The following is a 20,742-nucleotide window of genomic DNA, read 5'->3' as shown; positions in this document are numbered from 1 at the left end:
CAAGATCACCAGATATGCTTTGTGTGCAAAATTAGCTTTCATGTTCTACTTTAACTGTACCATACCTAAGTCTCATTTGCTTGCATATGCTTTGGTCATTAGAGATGTATCCAGCTAACTTCAGACATCTGCATAATAGAAGTTAAAGAGCTATCGGCCTACACCAAGTTACATGTCTAGTTTTAGCTGAATGAGTTACCAGTCAGTGAGTGTCACCCCAAGCTTTTTTCTCAGTGCAAATGAATAACCACTCCACCAGTCATTAATTTTAATGCTGCACTGACAAAGGCTGAGCAGCATTTCCGTAATGGCACTGTTCAAAATATTGCAATAGACCACAATAACAAATTTGGTAAATTATTTTATCAAGCCAGGAGAACTCAAGAACAAAATATCCTCTTCTGGCCATCTGGAGCAAAGAAACAGGGCATTTTCATCAGCCTGCAAAGTTACAACCTTGATTGAGCTACTTTGGTTGTGCAAGTTTTACTCACTGAACTTAGATTTCCAGTGGACAAAGAATTGCATCAAAAGGTAACAACTTCTCTCTCACATAAAAATCTGTCCTCTACTTGCAGAGTTTAAAATTAACACATCATACTATGAGGCACTGGAACAGGCTGTCCAGAGAAGTTTTGGATTCCCCCGCCTTGCAAGTGTTCCAAGCCAAATTGGATGGGGCTCTGAGCAACCTGGTCTAGGGGAGGGTGTCCCTGCCATGGAAAGGAGGTTAGAACTAGACAATCTTTATGGTTCCTTCCAACCCAAAACATTATAGAATTCAATATCCATCTGATCAAGGCTTGCAAACATTTTAGAAAGCCATCATTCTTGCACATGTGAAACCTTTTTTTGGATCTTACTTCAAAATTTGCTTTGACATGCTCATAATCCATATAGCAAAATTCAAAGCATTAAAGTATGTCTTTTGAACAATAGCATTGCCAAAATAAATATTTTCCTGGTCTACTGTGGAAAAAAGTCTTCTTTGGCTTCTGGATCATTTTTGCAGCTACTTCTTTATTTGTGGGAAAAATATTTTTCCTGTTGAGTTCATTTAATAAGTAAAAACATTTCTTCTGGCTTTGAACTGCATATTTAAAATGTCATTCTAAAAGAAAGGAGTTTTTGTATTGCCTAGAAAAGTATCACAGTATGTTGCCCAGTTCACAACAGTTGTTTCTTTAATTGTTCCTTGATTCTGTAGCAGCTTCAGGTCTTTCAGCAGAGCCTTGACCAGCAATAAAACGTAATTTGACCATCAATACACTTTTCGTTAAAGCTGTTAAATGGAAGGAATAGTCTTCCCCTTTATCCGTTGCTGATCTAATCCAAAACTCTTCCAAAGCTTTCAAAGGATGGGTAATTGCTGCCCCTATTTTTTTTTGCCAGAGGGTACGTAAGCTGACATTGAGAAGTTTAGAGGAGCACAGCTATTGAGCTCAAGGATGGAAAACTTGACCCCAATAAAGGCTGGAAATTGTGGACTAAGCTATATGGACTCCACGTTTCTTGTAAACTATGAATACTGCTGCATCTCACCTTACAGATCCAATCTGGTAATTTTGTAAGTAATTGTACATCTGAACTTTGACATACGCTGGCTTGGAAATATTGAGGAAAAGTGAGAATTCCTTGAAAAGTTTTTATGCCATTTGCCACTGATGGTACGTTTGCCTCAAAAGTCCACTGAAAAATCTGTCTTAGCAATTTCTTAAGGGTAGAATACAAAATGCCAGACTCCAGTGATTAACAAGATATACGAAGTGAAAACTCTCAGTATAACCATTTCATCAACTTAATGGTACCTGAAATGGACGTTAAATAATATTTGAACATATTTTTAAAAGCTGCTTTCTCAGAAATTAAAAAATTATATAGCTGCTAGAGTGGACTGACAGGTAATTGGTTAGATAGTTGCATTAATAAGAACAGTACAATGTAAACACAGGGCAAGGACACTGCTCCTGAATCTGAGTGCTTCTGTGTTGGGAGGACGTGCTTCTCACCCTTGACTCCTCCCTTCCTGGTGCTGCAACACTGCTAGGGGAGGGTGTTGAGAAAGGGAAACACTTCCAGTGGATCATGTAGAGACTTCTGACTGCTTCTTGAGCTTCTTCTAGCTCAATATGATCATGCCCCAATACTCAAGGGGCCCAAAGGGGTAGGGGCAATTGTTTACCTGGGTATGACCAAGCGTGCTTCTGACCCTGAGAGAGGTCACCACCTATGTCAGGCATCATCTGGGCTGGCAGGTCCAACATATCACTTAAGAAAGACCTGCACCTTTCCAAATCAGTAAAGATAGGCCAGATTGGATATCCTGGGACATTCCAAATGAATAAAACCTTTAATTCATCAGCTAATACATTCGTAGCTGTATCCTACCTCTGCAGCCCACAACATGTTAATGTCTACTCCCTTGCTTTGTGCTTGGTAGGCTGCCATGCTGGCCCTCATGCTGAGGCAAATGTAGGCATGCTGTGATGCCCTCTCTGGAAACCATGGAAGAATTTACCTCCTGTATTTATGCAGTGTATTGACATTTGAATTACTTTAACGGGGGTCTCTACTGCAAGGGAGCAATCAAGGTTAGAGCTACCTCTGAATGTCCTTTGCTCCCTACTTTGCCTATTCTGAAAACGCAGGGTGAATAATTTAGATACTTCTGGAAAATCCCAAGAATAAGCTGGTATTAAAAAAGGTCAAAGTGTACACTTTTATTTATGTGGCTGGACATACAAACACACACACAAATGTATCTACATATATATACATATACACATGCACATATATATGCATTTCTGAAATTTTCTGTTATCCAAAGAACTATAAATAGCACATGAGGCCTGAACAGCTGGAGCTAGATTGGTATATTGTACTGTACTGTAGTGACTCAGCACAGGAGCATTTAATTTCCTGCCAGAGCCAAAATGTCTCTCCTTCTCAACTGGAAAGACTGGGGCGGCTGAGCTGCCTTTGTTTCTTACTGAGTACCTATGATGATGCCTTGTAAGAAAGATGCCGTGGATAAGAATTGCAGCATTTTTCTTAATTTCCCTTAAAATAAATAAAAAATGGGCATTCAGAAGAACTCAAACCTCACAATATTCACACCCAAATGCAAAAAACCCACTCAGTTCCTAACTCTGCCAGAAACAACTTCTGTGCCATGAGAAAAGTGCCATCACTAACCCTCAATTCAGACCTTCTTTCTATTTAGCCCTTTAATTAAACAGGAGCACACATTCTGTCATGTGCTGGAACAGCAAGAAGGAACCTGTTTAATGAGTTGCCATAACAGCCCCTCCACCTGACTTGTCACAAGTATCTTTACAGCTGTTTGTACCAGGAAAAATTCACTGAATTCAGGAATAGTTCACTGAATTATTTTCATAATCAGCCTTACTACCATCCCATCCCTGCCCAGTTAATAATTTGTATTAAAATAACATTTCTGCTTCCATAGAAAATTTGTAATTCTCTAATGACAAAAGCCCCCCTATCCAGGCTATCTCCCAGGACAATATGTTGTACAAATGACATTAAGTTTTGACTTGAGCTACTCTTCCTCATTTAATTAGCATGGAGAGTGTCAAGCTAATGTTATCATCTCGAGTAAATTGATGGGATCTTTTCCTGCACAATAGAAGTTGAATAGAAGCAGAGGATCCTCATGAATCCTTCTTGCTCAGCTCCCAGGACTATATCCCTCCTGCTGCTGTGTAGTGTAGATTGGCATTTTACCTCTTATCAATAGATCTCCATCATTCTGAATGAGAATGACGATCCTTCAGACCTGGTTTTGTAAAGCCAACCTATATCCATAGGAGCAATTAGTCCCCTGCTGTGAGTTTAGACACGCCAGCTACACTGCAGCTGCTGTCTGTTGCCAGCACTAAATTTTCCTCAGTAGTGGATCAACGTGTTTAAACACTTTGATCTTCTTTATCTCAGCCAGGAGATTTGAAAGCCTCCTGGTTAAACAAGTTTTTTTTCTGGGTGAAACTCCATCTCATCCACCATTTCATTACTGACCCGAAGCATTTGTGCTTTATTTACTGGAGAAGCATCGTCTTTTGAAATGGCTTCTCACATCCTCTCAGGAAGACTTTTTTTTTCATTCCCCCCTAACACTAAGCTTAAGTAACAGTACTTCAAACAGCAAATAAGAGGCACAAAGGGGACTCAGTCTTCTACGCAGCAATTCAAAACCATCCTAATCTCCATCATGTACTTTCTGATTTTCTTTTTAATCTCCCACAGCACAGTGCGCACCAAACCCAGCTGAGAACTTGCTATTTAAGCTGCCTTATTACTGTTACACTAAGAAAGCTTAATTCCTGTTTGGAATAGATGAGCAAAAATGAACAAACACAAGGGAACAGGCATCTTCAATGTGGGTACAGAAGAGTAGATGATGGGAGATAAGAAATAGTTTTGGGTTGAGGTTTATCCTGTTTTCTCACTTCACAAGGAGCCACAAGTGAACTATTAGTGATGTGAAACTGCTGAGCAGGGAAAAGCATGGGGTGACTGTCAGGCTTATTCTTCCAACCACTGCAGAATTCCTGATTTTCCTAGCCAAACTAACTCTTTCCTTCATTGCACACCACAGGATTGATACAGCTGTGAATAGGGAATCCAAATCAAATCTCATTAATGAAATTACCTACCTGAGTTTTGGATTGTAGATTGATTTACCGCCAAACTGACTAAATTTATTCTCATATAGAATGTTACCTCCTGAGATAAAAACAAGAGTTACACTGCTTGTAAAGCTGATGGAAAGAGGCAAAGAATAAACCTTATTATAACCTTTCAGTACTTAAAAGTGGCTTATAAGACAGATGGGAACAGACTTGAGTAAGGCCTGAAATAATAGAACAAGGGGTAATGGATCTAAATTAAAAATGGGTAGATTTAGCGTAGGTAGAAAGAAGTTTTTATTGTGAAGGTGGTGAGATACTGGCACAGGCTGCTCACAAAGATGGTGGATGCCTCATCCTTAGAAACATTCAAGGTCAGGATGGCAGGGCTCTGATCAATCTTGTATAGTGGAAGGTGTCTCTCCCATGGCAGGGGGGTAGGATTAGATGACCATTAAAGGTCCCTTCCAACCTAAACCACTCTGTGATTCAGTGATTCTGGAAGGAGCCCAGAGAGTTTTACTGATATTAAAACTTTCTGAATGTTAGGATCATATTTAAAGGGCTGTGCTCTTATCAAAATACTTGCTCAGAAATGCAGACAAAGCATTTTCCTTCACCCCAGTATCTGGTGCTGGCAGTGACACAGAAATAACAAAATAATTAGAATAAACAGCACAATTAGAGTATTTGCTTTTTTTTCATAAGGGTTTCCTCCCTAGGCATGATTTTAATACCACAGACAATCAGAAGAGTTGATAGAGAGACAGATAACTGAGTCAAAACTTAGGTGAATTTTGTTTCTGCTGCAGTTTGAGTGTTCCCACCCTGCACCAGCTGGTTTTATTACACAGGTGGATGGAATGTGTTCTGCTCCATTTCCAAGTGAGCCATACAAGCCTAGCATAAATCAGTCAGCGAGTACCTTGAACCACACATATTAGGAATGTAAGAAAGAGGAATTCCAAAATGAAGCATGTTTAGACAAAGAGGCAATTATGGCATGGAGAGGAAAGGAGTGTAAAAATTTCATCTGGAATCAGGGATGTAGCACAGTAGCTCAAGAAGGTGGAAAGTCTGATTCTTTATTTATATAGCCTCATAAATGGGGTGATTTTAATCCCCTGCATATGATATAGCAATATCTATTAGTAGTGAATATCACAGACTGACTCCCAAAGAGGATTTAGGAGACTGGTCTTACAATATCCACACAGCTCAATGAGCCAGATTCAGGTCTCATTTACAAAGTCTGCCCAGGTGTGCTTTTATGGACATTGGAGTTACGCAGAATGGAGGCAAATGATACATAAATGTTGTGGGTTGGCACTGCAGACATAGGAGGGGTCAACAGAGCGGCTCGTGTCACGGCATGCTGCAAGCTTGACCATAAAAATGCATTCCCAGTGGGTCAGCACCTGTTTAGATAAATGGTTTACTTGAAATACACAATGCAGGAGAGCTCGCTCATTTATCCATATGGCACTAACACGAATTGCCAGCTGTGGCCAGTCGTCCAATATGTTCTCTCTCCATCTATGACATATGAAACCATATGGAATCATCTATCCATTAGGAAGAGATCATTTTCAGACAGGAAGGTTTTCTGACACAATTATTAGCTGTGGCGTTCTTGACCAGGAACAGGCCGAAATAGACAGGAAACAAATAGAGGCTTATGCTGTCTTAAAGGGTCATGTGAAGAATTTTCTGTTTTTAAATAATCTTTAAAGCTCCTCTTTTTTTTTTCTTTTTTTTTTTTTTAAGAGTGCCTTTTATCTCTCAGCTTAATGTCATTCTGCTGCATGAGATGCCTTTCACTTCACCCATTTCTGCAACGAGTGATCATGGCACAGGAGGCTACTGGTTTCCTTGGAGCTTGGGTTTGACTGGGGCCAGCAGGCAGATACGTGACTTGCTGGAAACAGCCTCTTTTAGGAATAACTGCTGAACACCCTGTTCAGCAAATAAGTGGTCCCAGAACTGTGACTCAAATGTACTTCATTCCCAAGTGTCCTTGTCTACACAATGTAGACTTTGCTCTGAACTAATGCTAAACACTGTATATCAGCATAAAATCAAAGGAAAACAGTGTCAAAACAGAGTCACTGGCTGAATTCAATAATATCTTTATTGAGACAGAAAATCCTATTAAGGCAGTTCGCCTGCTCTGAATCTGGAATAACTCAATTACTCTTGGTTTGCACCAATGCAAATGAGATGAGAATCTGCCTCCAGAACACTTGCTAGCTATGCTCATTGACATGATCAGAAGTACAGTGTTCCCTATAATCAGCCTTGGTTTACCTCTAATGGATATAAGCAGAGACAAGACCCTCAGGCATTTCAGGCTGTGGAGTGAATAGCTGATCCCTGTCTGCCTGTAGAGTATGCAGATTATGTATGGAGAATCAGAGAAGCTTATTTTGGAAATTAAGCAGCCCCCAAATGAGTCTGAAATCCAGAAATATTTCTTAACATCAGCACTTACAGATAGAGGACTTCTCCTACCATATGCATTGTATCTCACCTAATCCAGCAGAAACCTTCTGAGTTAAATCAGCATGCAATGAAAATAAGCTCTGACCTGTGGTACAGACCAGACTATGCATGAGAGAGAAAGATAGCATAATTACTACTAACTGTAAAACTAAATTGGAAGTAAGAAGTCCTTTGATCTAGCACCCTGGTACTTGAAACAAGGTTCGGGCTCTTACATCCAGTGATTACAGATAGACCAGCCCACAGTCAGTTCAACACTCAGTTGTGCCAAGTGCAGACTCAATAGATGATGCCAAACACAGGTAAATTTTGTAAAATGATCGGTTATTGTCTTGTGCTCAGCACACCAGGGGCACATATCCAGTCCTTTTCTTCCCCTTCCTGTTTTATAGGAGTTGAAGAGATAGATCTTTTGAAAGGATCTGGGTAACAAGTTTTGTGCTGTCCTGCTAACAGTGTCATATCATGTATTCTGAAAAAGAGAGACAGCTGCTTGTTGTACCACCACAGGCCACAGTTAGGGAAGTAAATGGGAAGCCGGGACGAAGACAATATATATATATATTTGTAATCTCTCTATCTGATGGTTATCAGAACACAGTAAGAAACATCAACCAAGAACTTTTGCAAGCAGTCTAGAAGCTACTCACACCATAGCAAGGCAATGTCATGTGCAGGAGATTTTCTGGCTAGATGGCCATATGCAGAAGGTGACCACAACAAACACAGTAAGTGAGAACTCATATAAAACACTTCAGAGTATTTTAAGCACCTATTTACAAGCAACACAAAGCACCTAAAATCAGGAACCTAAGCCTTCTGCTAGTTAATGCAGAAATTTCCAGATAAGTTAACACTTAAAATTAGTGTTTAACTAACAGATGGCACACACAGGCCAGTAATTGTCCACTTTGCTGACAAAACAAGGAGGCAATGACTCAGTCTTGCCTAGAGACAGCACTAACTGGGAAGTAGGATACACAGATTTGTTTCCTGTTTATATGGAATAAGCTCCATACATTACTATTTCAAGGGACATTAGCCCACAGTTTTCCAGTCCTTTTCTGACACTCCAGTTCAGATAATAAAGGATGCTGTTGACCATCTACTAGTCACAAGCAGTTGTTCCAGCACTTCTCTCTTTTTCCCATGACCAGGGACACTTTTGTGATAAATTTGATGCTTATGAGATGTTTCTGAATAACTCTTTTTCTTTCCCAAGCTATGATAATACTGAGTAGCACTGGCATATTGGCGTCTCAGGAGGTTTCTGGCATTCCAGCTTGAAGGTTGTGATCCCAGGTCTTTTTGCAATCACTTACTTATTTTTTTGACATCATGACAATTATTCTCCCACTGATAATTTGCCTTTCTTTGGTCCTTTAACTGCTTATACTCAACATGTCTTCATCATGAATACCTGCCATATTTTAAAACACCATATGCAAGTATCTCACCAGAGGAGCAGTTCAGCTCAGTGCCATGTCATGCCATGCCTTAGGAGTTCAATCAATTGTTTTCCCAGCTTTAAATCCATACCAGCAATTTTCTCACTCATATTTGTCACTCATTGCCAGCCATGAAGTCAACACATCACTTTAGTTCTGACATGTATATCTCTACTTTAGGCTAAAATTTGAATTAAAATGCTTCTTAAATCTACTAGTGTATTGGTTAGGACTGTAGAGATCACAATCAATCAGGAAGTGATAAAACAAGATAACTCATATGCTTTAATGCATTTTTATGCACAGACAGGGTGTTTAAAACATACAGAGCCACAGAAATATTCCACATAGCCACCAAAAGTTTATAAACTGGCATTTTCTGCTTTTATAACTGTATTTGACCAAAACATCCTAAAAATTCAGCAACATTTAGAGATTGCTGTTCCAACCTAGCATATTTGCTGGGAATTTATAGGATTATTTGCTTTGTTCAGTCTTTTTCTGATTCTACACCCACTAAAAATGAGCACTATGCCATGGGTGCCAACCTGAAAGAGTTTTCTGAGAACATGGATAGTAACAGAATTTATCTCAAACACAAAGCTTTGTGGGTATCAAAGCATTAACAAAGCCTACATGCTGCACAGACTGTGCTACCGCTCTTGAGTAATAATCTCTTTTACAAAAAAAATTGCCTTCCCATTTGTAGGAGCAACAAGCTCCTGAGCTGCGCAACAGTTGATTTCAGAGCCATTGCACTAAAATCTGGAGAAAGAGTCATTAGAAATTGTCTCCTTCAGTATTTGTCACACTTAGCCTTTAAAAAAATCCTTCAAGTACATTTATTCTCACAATTTTTTGAACATCTCTGGTCACAAGTCAAAGCCAACTTCCTAAATGTGGCAGAAACTATATCAAACTGTAGCAGGACCTGAATTCCATCTTACATCTGTTTTATTTAGTGATTGGGAAGAAGATGTCCAAGACACTCTCCAAGGTGAATCAGAATGGAAGTGCTCTTTCAGGCTGCAAAACTAAAGATTCCAGCCAGCTACTCTTTGAGAAGCCCCTGGCACATTTACTCCCCAAAGCTGCAAACAACAAATCAGACCTTTAGAGCGGTGGGGTCTAGCTAGAACTACCCCTGCTTTTCATTAACTTCAGTAGAGATGCATTGACACTGACATGGAATTAGTGTGAAGAGTAGTTTGTTTCTTACTGTAAAAGGCAAATGCCATCCAGATTCAGGGATGATACCTGCATCTTGTCCATTGTCATCATTCAACAGAATTATGACTCATCTATGCCTCCTATCCCTTTCCCACTTGTCTACTGAGATTTGATGCCTTTTGGGACAGGGTCTATCTTACATGCATTTAGCTGTGGACTGATGTTTCCTGAAACTGCAGCAGCATCCAACTGCAGTGGCTGTATTCAAATACAAATACTCAAAACAACAGCAAAATGTCTACACCTACATAATATCTTTTCTGTGTGGGAAAAGGAATAAGCTGCAAAAGTCAAAGTCAGGTCTGCTGTGATGCAGTACTATGGTTTGTAACAGTACATTTATTTTAGTAGAATATTTATATTCTCAGAAGAAATAGTTATACTGCTAAAAAATTCCAGTCTGTGCTGGAGTAGAATCTCTCAGAATGCTGCTGCAACCCTGGCTGGTACCTGTGGATTTTACTGCAATGAAAATAATGAATAATAAAAAGTAATAATTGAATCTGAACTGCATGCACTGGGCTGTCATGTGTGGGCAATACAAACGACTTGCAGAAATTCTTCCGGCTCCTCTGTATTCTGCTCTTGGTGACAAGCTCTTTGTCAACTTTTCCTTCACTGTTAGCAATGAAAATGTGCATGTGTGGCAGCCAGTAACTCAAGCTTCCCATGGGGACAGTTAATTCTCTGCTCCTTGGTCCTGTGCTTATTTCCCTCAGTCACTTTTCCCCTATGGATCCAGTAACAGAGCAGAAAACGTGCCGGAAAGAGAATGAGAGCAATAATTAACCACAAGGAATGAAGGAAAGGGACTGCTTAGAAAGTGCAAGAAGCAATGGCATGTCAAACAGCAAAACATCGCTGCTTAATGGTTTAAACAAGGAACATGAAAGCCTTGTTCTTTCCTTTCCAGTGACACTGGAGTCTCCCTATCCACAGAAATATCTCTCTGTTAAAGGATAACATTAAACAATCCAATCTTTAATAAGCCACTGGAAACCCAGAGGCACAAGACAGACCGCCTTTGTTTATCACAGACCTTATATGCTCAGAGGTCTTCAGATGAATGAGGTGCCAGACAGCAGTCTGGGGGGACTGGGGGTATTAACTCAACACCCTCTATCAGCTTCACAAAACCATCCCTCCATACACTGAGACCCCACCCTGCCTTTCCCACACTGGCTGAGGATAATGAGGAAATTATTCCAGAACTATAGTCTAAAATAAATTTTCTTCTATCTGAAAGTCAGATTTTATGCCATATATTTATACTTTACACCACATATTTATAGGATCCACATCCAGAGGAAAAAAAAAATCTTAGCATTTATGAGTTCAACAGCAAAACTCCAAAGGAGTTACTCACTTGCCTAAGTAGGGGCTTCTAGTTCTGATTGAGATCTCCTGGGGTATCCCACAGCTTATTGCCATCTCATGTCCACCTTTTAGAACACCTTGTGGCATCTCATATAACAGTGAATGCCAGTGTCAGGTACCTGAGCTCTTCGGTCTATTCCAGGCTAGTTTCACCCCAAGGCTAGTTTGTGATGAGATAGCAGAGTTTGCAGAAAGTTTCCTTTTCTTGCTTCGATCACATTGGCAATTAGTCCTTGGAGAACAAAACACTGCAGAGGCAGGACGAAAGCATGTGAACAGAACAGAGCTCATTTCCTGTCTGGCTAGCACAGGGAGCAGATAGAGCCTTTGAACAGCAAGAGTCAGAAGAAAAACTCTTAGGTCTGGATGTCAGGTCTTAAAACTTTTTCTTATTTGTAGGCTGAAAATTCAAAACTCTAACCTGTTAAATAGGGATTTGCCTAATGCCTCATATAAAGCTCACTGCGTTCTGCTCTGCCAGTTCTACACCTGCGTGACAGTGTTGGCTTCCACATTTGCAGCACTGGGGCACTAGCTCTACCTAATTTAATTGCAAGCATTAGATCAAGCTGCAGAGACACACTTTCAAGAATTGGGACGTTTGAAGATCCATCCAAATCCTTGATCAAGACAAAGCAACCCCAAGCTACCTGTTTCATGTTTCTCTTTCAACACCAAACTAACAGTTATGGGGAAAAAATGAGGCTTATGTGCTTTTTATGAAGGCTGGGTAGGCAGGTTTTGCTAAGAACTTTTTTCATATCCAGATCCAAGTGCAGCCACCTGGGAGCCACTTGACTCTCAGGCTTGGTGGAAGTCATGGCAACTTCTCAAGCACCTCATATGGTTGTTCCAAGAAAACAGAGTCAGTTTTTATCTTTATCTTTAAAAGTGAAGCAACCCAGGCCTCTGTCCCATTAGCTACACAGGACAGATAAGTTCAAAAGCACTTTGGCAGGGAACGTGTATCTGACACCCTTCCTGTACATGGTGCCTCTCCAAATAGGTTCGTAAGCTAAACCACAGCCTATGGCAGGACTTGGTAAAACAAAAGGGCTGGCTGATAAGACGTTATGCCTAAAAAACACCTTTGAGATTACGGTTCATCTAGCTGCATGATTCCATATGTGAAGGTGGGATCTAAAAAGGTAGTGAAGCCTTATGTACACAGGTAAGCAAATCCCTACACAAAGTATCAGCCCTCTCTGAAAGCTGTGATGCAGAATCAAATGCATGTGGGCTGGATGAGAATTCCTCATTTGCACCAGGACAGCAGTGTATAACAGCCTCCTTTGCTCTGCCTCACTCCTCACACTTACAGAATAAAGACTTGCAAAACCTTTAAAGATGCCAGCATAGTGTTTACATCATGCTACAAGGAGCAGTGAGCAGCAGAATTTTCATCAAGAAAATCTTCTTCAGAATGAAGTAATCACATGAAGGGGGAGAGAGAAAACAGGCTGACTGTAGATATGACAGAAAAAGATACTATGATTTTTCTTGAACTTATGGAGTTAATTTTTGAGAAATTGTACAACTTCCAAATCTTCAAGAAAACCTCCAGTATAAGATGAGCTTACACAAGATCAGTTTGGCCAATTGTGTGTTTTCCTTTTCTTACAGACCCCTTTGATGGTTTTCCAGGCAAATGAAGCTGGGCATTTTTTAGAAGGGGGCATCATGGCCAAGGAAGGGTTACAACAGATGCCCCACATTTGAAGTGCTTCTCTAAGCCTCAGTATGCACACAAACAAGAGATGCTGCTGAGCCTCTCTTCACTTTAAAAAAGATAAAATCGGGTCACTTAGGACAGAGAGAAGAAAGAATGAGACAAAAACAGAGCTCAGAAGTCACCACTAAGAGAACATCATGAACATATAAGAGTAACGCAAAGGGAAAAGTAAAATTCCTGCAGACTCCAGTTCTTGCATTAATTCTCTCTGTTGCTATGAGAATGATTGGGGGTTTTTTCCAGCCTTTCTTTCCCCACCTACAAAACGGGGACAGCACTTACATAACCACTTTGCAAAGTGCATAGGAGGATTAGCTGGCTGTCATCTGTCATATGAGCAGACCTATGAAAGTGCGAAGGAGTATTTTTAATAAATATCTCATTACCTTGTTATATTTTTGACTTCAATTCTTCCTAGGAAGGTCAACTGCATTTTTTTTCTGCCATCCTCCCAAAAATATGCAGACCCCTTAACCGTCTCATCCCTGATGAGCCATCTTTACCTAAAATGACTTGCACACAATACAATGTGCTTCTCTTGGTCAGTCACATATGCAAGTCACAGCGAGCAGCACATTAAACAATAACAGATTGATTTGTTTTTTAATAATCTGACCTTGTTTGATCTGTTCAGGCAATGGTGTTTTACATCCTGTCATGCTGCAAACATGACAGACTATGGATCCTCGTTATGCTGCTGTGAATATTGAGAGATTCAATGGAAAGATTCAGAATTATACCACAGAAACAGAAATCTATATAACTGTAAATAATGTGGGATATTTAAATAACTTGGAAGTGGCTGCAGCCGTACTCGTCAGCTTTAACCTGCACAAGCCCAAGAGATTTTATGCTTTTTGCAGCTAAAGACTGGGGCAAATTTCCATCATACACAAAGCCTATTTCATTTGTTCTAATCAAATTGACCTGGATTCACTTGGCTTCCTCCAAGAAAAATTCACTGTACTGCTCAAGAAAAAAAAAAAAACGAAGCCCTCACAATATCTACCAGATGTAGTGATCCTCAGGTAAAAAAAAAAAAAAAAAAAATCATCAGCATGTTATTTTATTTCTTTAGCTGATTTGCTTTTGTCTCCTAAAAGCCTCTGAGACACAAAGCCAGCACTAACTTTCCTCCCCATCGCAATGCTCAGTGATAACATTAGCTTGACCCACTTGAGTGCTGCAATGAGTTATGGTAATAAATGACTGAAGGCAAATTGACTCTCCTTATTCTCCACAATGCAAGTCTCAATGCATATGAGAAGGCTTGTTTGTTTTTTATCATTTTGAGAGTTTACCACTTACCAAGGAGCTCTTTCTCGGGAGAGGGAAGCTGCCATGTGACCCATGTGAAGATGGTAAATAGTAATTTAGACAGATTTTTTTGCACATTACACAAAAGAATGACTATAATAGGGCTGGAATAAGAGTGGAGGCTACTTGACACTGTTATTCTGTCTTTGGCAAACGTGCAGTGCAGAAAACTCCTGTTTTTTTCAATGTAATTTTCCTGATGGTGGCCTAACTGCTTTCTCAAGAAATTACAGCACAACTTCTGTTTCTATTTTGTCATGTTATCTCCACAGCAGAACAAACTGCAGCCTCTGGCAGACTTTGCTTATACTAGAAGAGGGCAGTTCTCTGCCCTCTTTGCTTCCTTAAGTCACTACTCTAGATGACTGGATCTACTCCTGTTGCTGAAGTGGCTGAAAACCTTCTTCAAATTCCTGTTATTCCTGAGTGGAAGCCTCACCCACCTTCCTTCATCAGCCTATGAAAAATGATATTCCTTCCTCTCTTGAGTATGAGAGATACAGAAGCAGAAGTAACTGTTTGCTTCCATACCCTTGTGAACCATCTAATTCCAAGCGCCCTGCCATGGGCAGGGACGCCTCCCACTAAACCAGGTTGCTCAGGGACCCATCCAACCTGCGCAGGGATGGGTAGCCACAACTTCTTTGGGCAACCTGTGCCAGTGCTTCACCACCGTCACAGGAAAGAGCTGCTTTTCAATATCTAATCTAGAAGTGCCATTACCCCTCATCCTCTCTGTCCTTTTCAATAGTCCCACTCCAGCTTTCTTGTAGCCCTTTTAGGTACTTGAAGATGCTCTAAGGTCTTCCTGGAGCTTTCCCTTCTCAAAGCTGAACAAACCCAGCTCTCTCAGCCTGTCTCCATAACAGAGGTGCTTCAGTCCTCTGAGCATTTTCACAGTCTCCTCTGGACCTGGCCTAACAGGTTCGTCTCTGTCTTATTCTGGGGACCCTGGAACTCAATGCAGTACTCCAGGTGGGGAGCTTGAGCATTAACCAGAGCTAGTCTTGTCATCAAATCTGATTAGGCTTGGATGTAAATGGTTGCAAATATGATGCTTCGAGGAAATGAAGATGCAGTCAGATAGACCCATCTGTTCCTCTGAAGTCTAGGGACATATTTCTCTGATATGAGATGAAGAGAAAAGTGCCACACAAGACAAGTGGCTTTGGACTCTTTTTAAAGATGCTTCCTCATTCGGTCATAAAATATTCTCACCATTTGCTTCAGTGATGGTCAGAGCTGCATGCATCTTCCAGGACTAAGGAAGAGATGGTGTCCATCCACTGCTTACTTGTAACTGGAGGGTTCTCTTCATGCTGGCATTTCGTTAGGCAAAATGGAGTGAAGGGAAGACCATCACATTGATTAAATTAATTACCAATGCACTCAAGCTTCATTGCTAATGATGAGTTTTTCTTTCCCACATGAGAAGGCAGTTTGTGCCAACAGAGCATTATAGTGAGAACAGGAGAGCTACATTTCCCAGATCAAGGTTTTGCATTCCAAGCTGGTAGAAGGAGAAGATACCTTGGGTTGGGAACTCTACCAAGCAGGATGGGATTGCTCTATAAATTACATGCTAGACATGAGTTACACTAATCTCCATCACTAGAAACTCATTAATTAGATATTTAAGAGCAGGCACATAAATAAAGCACCTTCAGATTGCAGATAGATTACATGCATGCATTTAGTTCTGTTATGGATACACTTTCTTCATGATTCATGCTACATGGCCACTGGTAAGATTTTAAAATTTAGGACCCCAGGCTGCTAAATTCAGAAAGTACTTCCCAAATAATCTACTGCCCACACTAATCTAAGGTCAGCCTATAAATGGTGCACCTGGCAATTGAATTGGATTGTCACTTGTGTGTTTTTTTGTCTTTTCTTGCCATTCTTTTAAGATGATATGAAACAATAACTGGATTTCAGGAACAAAAAAAGACAAGAATATTCTTAACTTGATACTTAGTGAGGAACAAGAGTAATTCTTCCAATGGATTAAAAGAACACCATTATGTAGTCTTAGAACACAGTTTTGTGAATACAATGATACTAACAATTTACATCACTGCAGGACCTTTACTTCCAGAAAATCCCGAAGATCTTTGCAAATTAGAATTTGTGGGGAAGTGTCATACAGCAATCTGAGTTACTTGAGCAACGCTGTGGGAACATTTAGCAGCAGAACAGTGAATACTATGGAAAAGACCTAGTTAATGTTTTCTGTGAGTCAAAACCACCCACTGTCTCAAAATTAATTCAATGTTTTAATGTATATGTGATAGATTAAATATTCAGTTTGTCCAATGAAGCAATTTTCAGTTCTTCAGCAGAACATTGCACTTAATAAATTTTTGTAGATTGGCCAAATCTTTGCAACTTGGTCCATTTTCTTCAAAAATTTGGTTTCAGTTGTGTTCCTTAATTATATAATTGATAAATAAAAAAGCAGCAACCAAATTTGGTGGTATATGGTCACCAGGTCTACAAGTTGGTTATTCTTTATAATCAAAATTATTTCAACCTTTTCTTGCAAAGAAAGTTTTAGATTATAAATTTTTTCTAGGTGATTTATAATATTATTTTTCAAAAAAAGTTTAGAAGATTCTACAAGAATTGAGGCATTTTAATTGACCTGAAGTACATGAATTTGTTTTGTTTTTTTCCCTTGAGCAGTTGTTTTTATGTCTGCTTTCACTCTGCTTGACACAATATTTCTACCCTCTGTTTTTTGGAATCATAGGTGAATCCCAATCTTATTTCACAGCTGCACTGCTTCATTCCTACTTGCTTCAGGCTGAGGGGAGCATGCCTGAGCAGAGCCTGAGCTCTCCCTCAATACTTCTTGGTATGTACATGTGGAACATGAGATGTGGATTATTACCAAATAACACAACTTTAGCTGTAGGAAAGAGCCAGGTGTGGAGGAAACTGTGACTCAGAGAGGAACACTCTGTAGTACTTCTTGGCTTCTTCAGGGCCGCTGTAACTGACTCATGGTGTGCAGCCCTTGCTAAAGGCTGTGCACTAAACTGAGTGATGCTTTCAAACTCGGTGAATGTCAGTACAATTCCACTGAGTCAGAGAGTCAGTGGGAGATGATGACTTGCATCTGGTTTTTCCCCCCATACTCATCACTGGTCAGGCTGTACCTCGAGTCCCGGGTTGTTTTTGGCCCCTCACTACAAGAAAGACATAGAGGTACTGAAGTGAGTCCAGAGAAGGGCAACAGAGCTGATGAAAATTCTGGAACACAAGTCTGATAAGAAGCAGCTGAATGTGCTGGGGGCATTTAGCCTGGAGAAAAGGAGGCTCAGGATGACCTTTTCACTCAACTGTTATATGATTAACTATAACCACCTGAAAGGAGATTTTAGACAGGTGGAGGTTGGTCTCTTCTTCCAGACAAGTGACAGGACAAGAGGAAATAGCTTCCAGTTGCACCAGGGGAAGTTTAGATTGTTTATTAGGAAAATTATTTTGACCAAAAATGTTGCAAAGCACTGGAACAGGCTATCCAAGGAAGTAGTGGAGTCACCATCCCTGGAGGTAAGTTAAAGACATGTAAATGTGGCACTTGGGGACATGGTTTAATGGTGGACTTGGCAGTGCTATGTCAACGGATGGACTTGATGCCCATAAAGGTCTTTTCCAATCTAAACAATTCCGCAATTCTAAGATGGAGCATGCCCCAGACTCTCTCTGTTCTAGGTGAATGCAAGTCTTGTCCCAGGTATCACATCAACACTCTTACACTCCTGAGGCCAGGGGCTGAACTCCAGCTGACTTGCCAGTTGCTGACATTGTTTGGCTGCTGGTGTTAAATGGTTTTTGTTTTGACCACTCCTGCTGGAACTCACCAAAAAAAAAAAAAAAAAATCAGCTCTGGATAAGGTAGGAATGAGAATATGAGCTTCTTGGTTTTGTCCTTTAGGCTATAGATACTTGTCCTTTAGGTGTTAATTAAGTCTCTAGAAATCTTTTTTCTCTGTTTTTGGTTTTGGTTTTTGGGCTTTTGCTTTTTTTTTTAAAACAGCATAAACACAGCTGTAGGGATCCCAAACAAGCCGCCTACTTCCAAGGGAAATTTCCCTGAACATGTAATTGAGGATTGAATTGAACTGAATTGAAAAGAAAATGAGAGTTTCTTCCTTTTTTGTGGCCATATTTATATATTTATTTTTTTATATTTTTACTATATTGTTTTATTTTTATTTTTAATATATATATATATATATATATATTATAATTTTTTTAAATGTGTATCCTATGGATGCTGTGCCATTGACCTACTTTGTAAAATGCATTTTAGAAATCCCTAATTCTTTAGATGTTTTAATTACAGCATTTATACTGGAAAGGGTAGTCCAAGCAGGTACCAGACCCAGAGCAAGCAATTACCATAGTGTGTGTGTAAAACAAAAAACCAAAACAAAACCAAACAAAAGATCTCTATAGAAAATAGATTTTGTCAGGCTTGTGAATAATGCAAACAGTGAGCTGAATTGTGTCAAAACATAAACCAAGCAATTCTTTTTAGTGATGCAAATCTTCTGTAGCCAGTCTGAAGTCTCAGTCACAAAGGTTTTTCTGCAATATTAAAGAGTAGACCTTCCTTTCACTGCAGTGATAAAGAGGCACTAAGCCCTTCTCGGTTGTTAGTCACAAGTCATTTTAATGCGGGTCTGTAACACTGTGAAAGGTGACCTGCAAAAGGCAAGTGGCAGGCCATAATTCAGTGCCTTGGAAGGTAGCACCAGGATCTACTAGCTGATAATTGACTTTCCTGTTATACACTTATCATCTGTAACACTTTTAGACCCTCAGTGGGTCCTTGCTAGCAGTGTCTGTGTTAATCCCTGCAATGGGGATGGAGTAGTAAACTGCTCAGATCATGGGAATGACTCTTCCAGTGTCTAAAAGCAGCAGCAACAAACCTATCTCCAGTTGCCAGTCACAGGCCACGAATTAATATTTTTATATGATACAAACACCACCTGGCCTCAAAATTGACTGGGATCCTGTTGTAGAAGCACAGGGTAAAATTATTGCTATCCTAAAGAATTTATAATCTGACCAGCAAAGGTCTGGAAGAGTATTTGGGAAACACTATGGCATTTGTGCCCTGTTGTCAAACACCTCCCTAAGGGCTGACACGTGGCTACTGTCAGAGACAGACAGGAGACGAGGTGGGCTTTTAATGTGCCTGATGTGAGCTTAAGGGCAGCAAGAGAAAATCCATGTATTAAGGCCTCAAGTGATTTAGCCAGAGCCAAGTCAAGAGCCAAGCAGTGCAGACAGCCCTGGGGTTGCAACATCATAACTGCTACAGTTCATCCAGACAGGTGTCTTCTTCCTCCTCCTCCCATCTCTGCAGACTCTCAGAGAATCTCCTAAGACTTGCGCGTGCTTTCTTCAAGAAGGAATTTCTTCCAGACTGCTGCAGGAGTACTGAGAAAGACAGTGCCTGGGCTGCTGGCACTGCTGCTCCTCCACATTTGACATTTCAGAAAGGCAGGACTAGCTGCAGAAGCCAGCCTGGCTAGCAGGGATAATGAGGAGAACAGCATGTACCTGCTCAGAGCAAGCAGGGATGTGTTCACAGATGTATTCCTGTTACACCCCGCTTGTGGAGTTTGATATTCACCTCGGTGGGATGAGACAGCCTTTAAGGCAGCACTGCTGATAGCAGCAGTCTGCTGGCTGCTTCTCTATCCATGCAGAGGTTTAAGCAGGGAAGGAGAAGCACTGGAGTACGCTGAGAAGACAAAATACAACTGGGAATTTCTGTACTGCTCCCTTCTAGCTTGGAGAAAGGTACCACCAGTGGAGGAACATGAGCCAGTGGCATTACTCAGTTTAAGAAATGCAAGAACAGATGAAGCCTTGGATTTATGCTCCGTTGCTGCCTTGATGAAAGATGTCCCACCTGTGATTCCTCATTTGCACTGTAATCCTCACCTGCCTTAGTGTGTATATTTTGGATACCGACCTAAAAGTTGTGACAGTATCAGGTTTTCAATAGAGTTTTCCCAGCCATACCTCACAGGAAATTTGTCTCTGGCTTATTTTGTAAATCTGATACATGATCTCTTCCTAAGGCAACTAGATGTGTTGTCATTTGGAGGGTAGAAAGGAAAGAGCAAAGAAAAGGATTGGGAAGATTTAGCAAAATCTACATTCAAAAATGCTAAATTGCAGGAGGTATATGGACCCATTTTTTCCTCATTCCCCTTTGGTTGCTTTAACTAAATAATGAACTAAGACTGACTCTTACCTGGTAGCTCATTTGGGATGTTGAATATGGGATGAATCCCAGAGCTTTAAGTTTTGTTATACTAATTTGTTATTGTGAAGCTGAATTTCACCAAAGCAAGCTCATGGCTCTAAAAAATATCTTCAGCCAAGCTCAGTTCTGAACTAGACCATGAAATTATAAGTAACAGTCACGTCTTCTGTAAAACAGTGAAAATATGTC

At 40.3% G+C, this 20,742-nt stretch overlaps 1 protein-coding gene across 1 annotated transcript in view; it reads right to left on the bottom strand.

The window, feature by feature from the left end:
- TENM4 (teneurin transmembrane protein 4) overlaps positions 1–20,742 on the bottom strand; it is a 590,079-nt gene that overhangs the window by 397,178 nt on the left and 172,159 nt on the right. The gene's annotated exons all lie outside the window — the stretch shown is intronic.

The sequence above is a fragment of the Anomalospiza imberbis genome, chromosome 2 (genome assembly GCF_031753505.1).
Source record: "Anomalospiza imberbis isolate Cuckoo-Finch-1a 21T00152 chromosome 2, ASM3175350v1, whole genome shotgun sequence".
NCBI lineage: Eukaryota > Metazoa > Chordata > Aves > Passeriformes > Viduidae > Anomalospiza > Anomalospiza imberbis.
The sequence above is the reverse complement of the archived record's forward strand: the minus strand, read 5'-3'. Positions and strand labels throughout refer to the sequence as shown.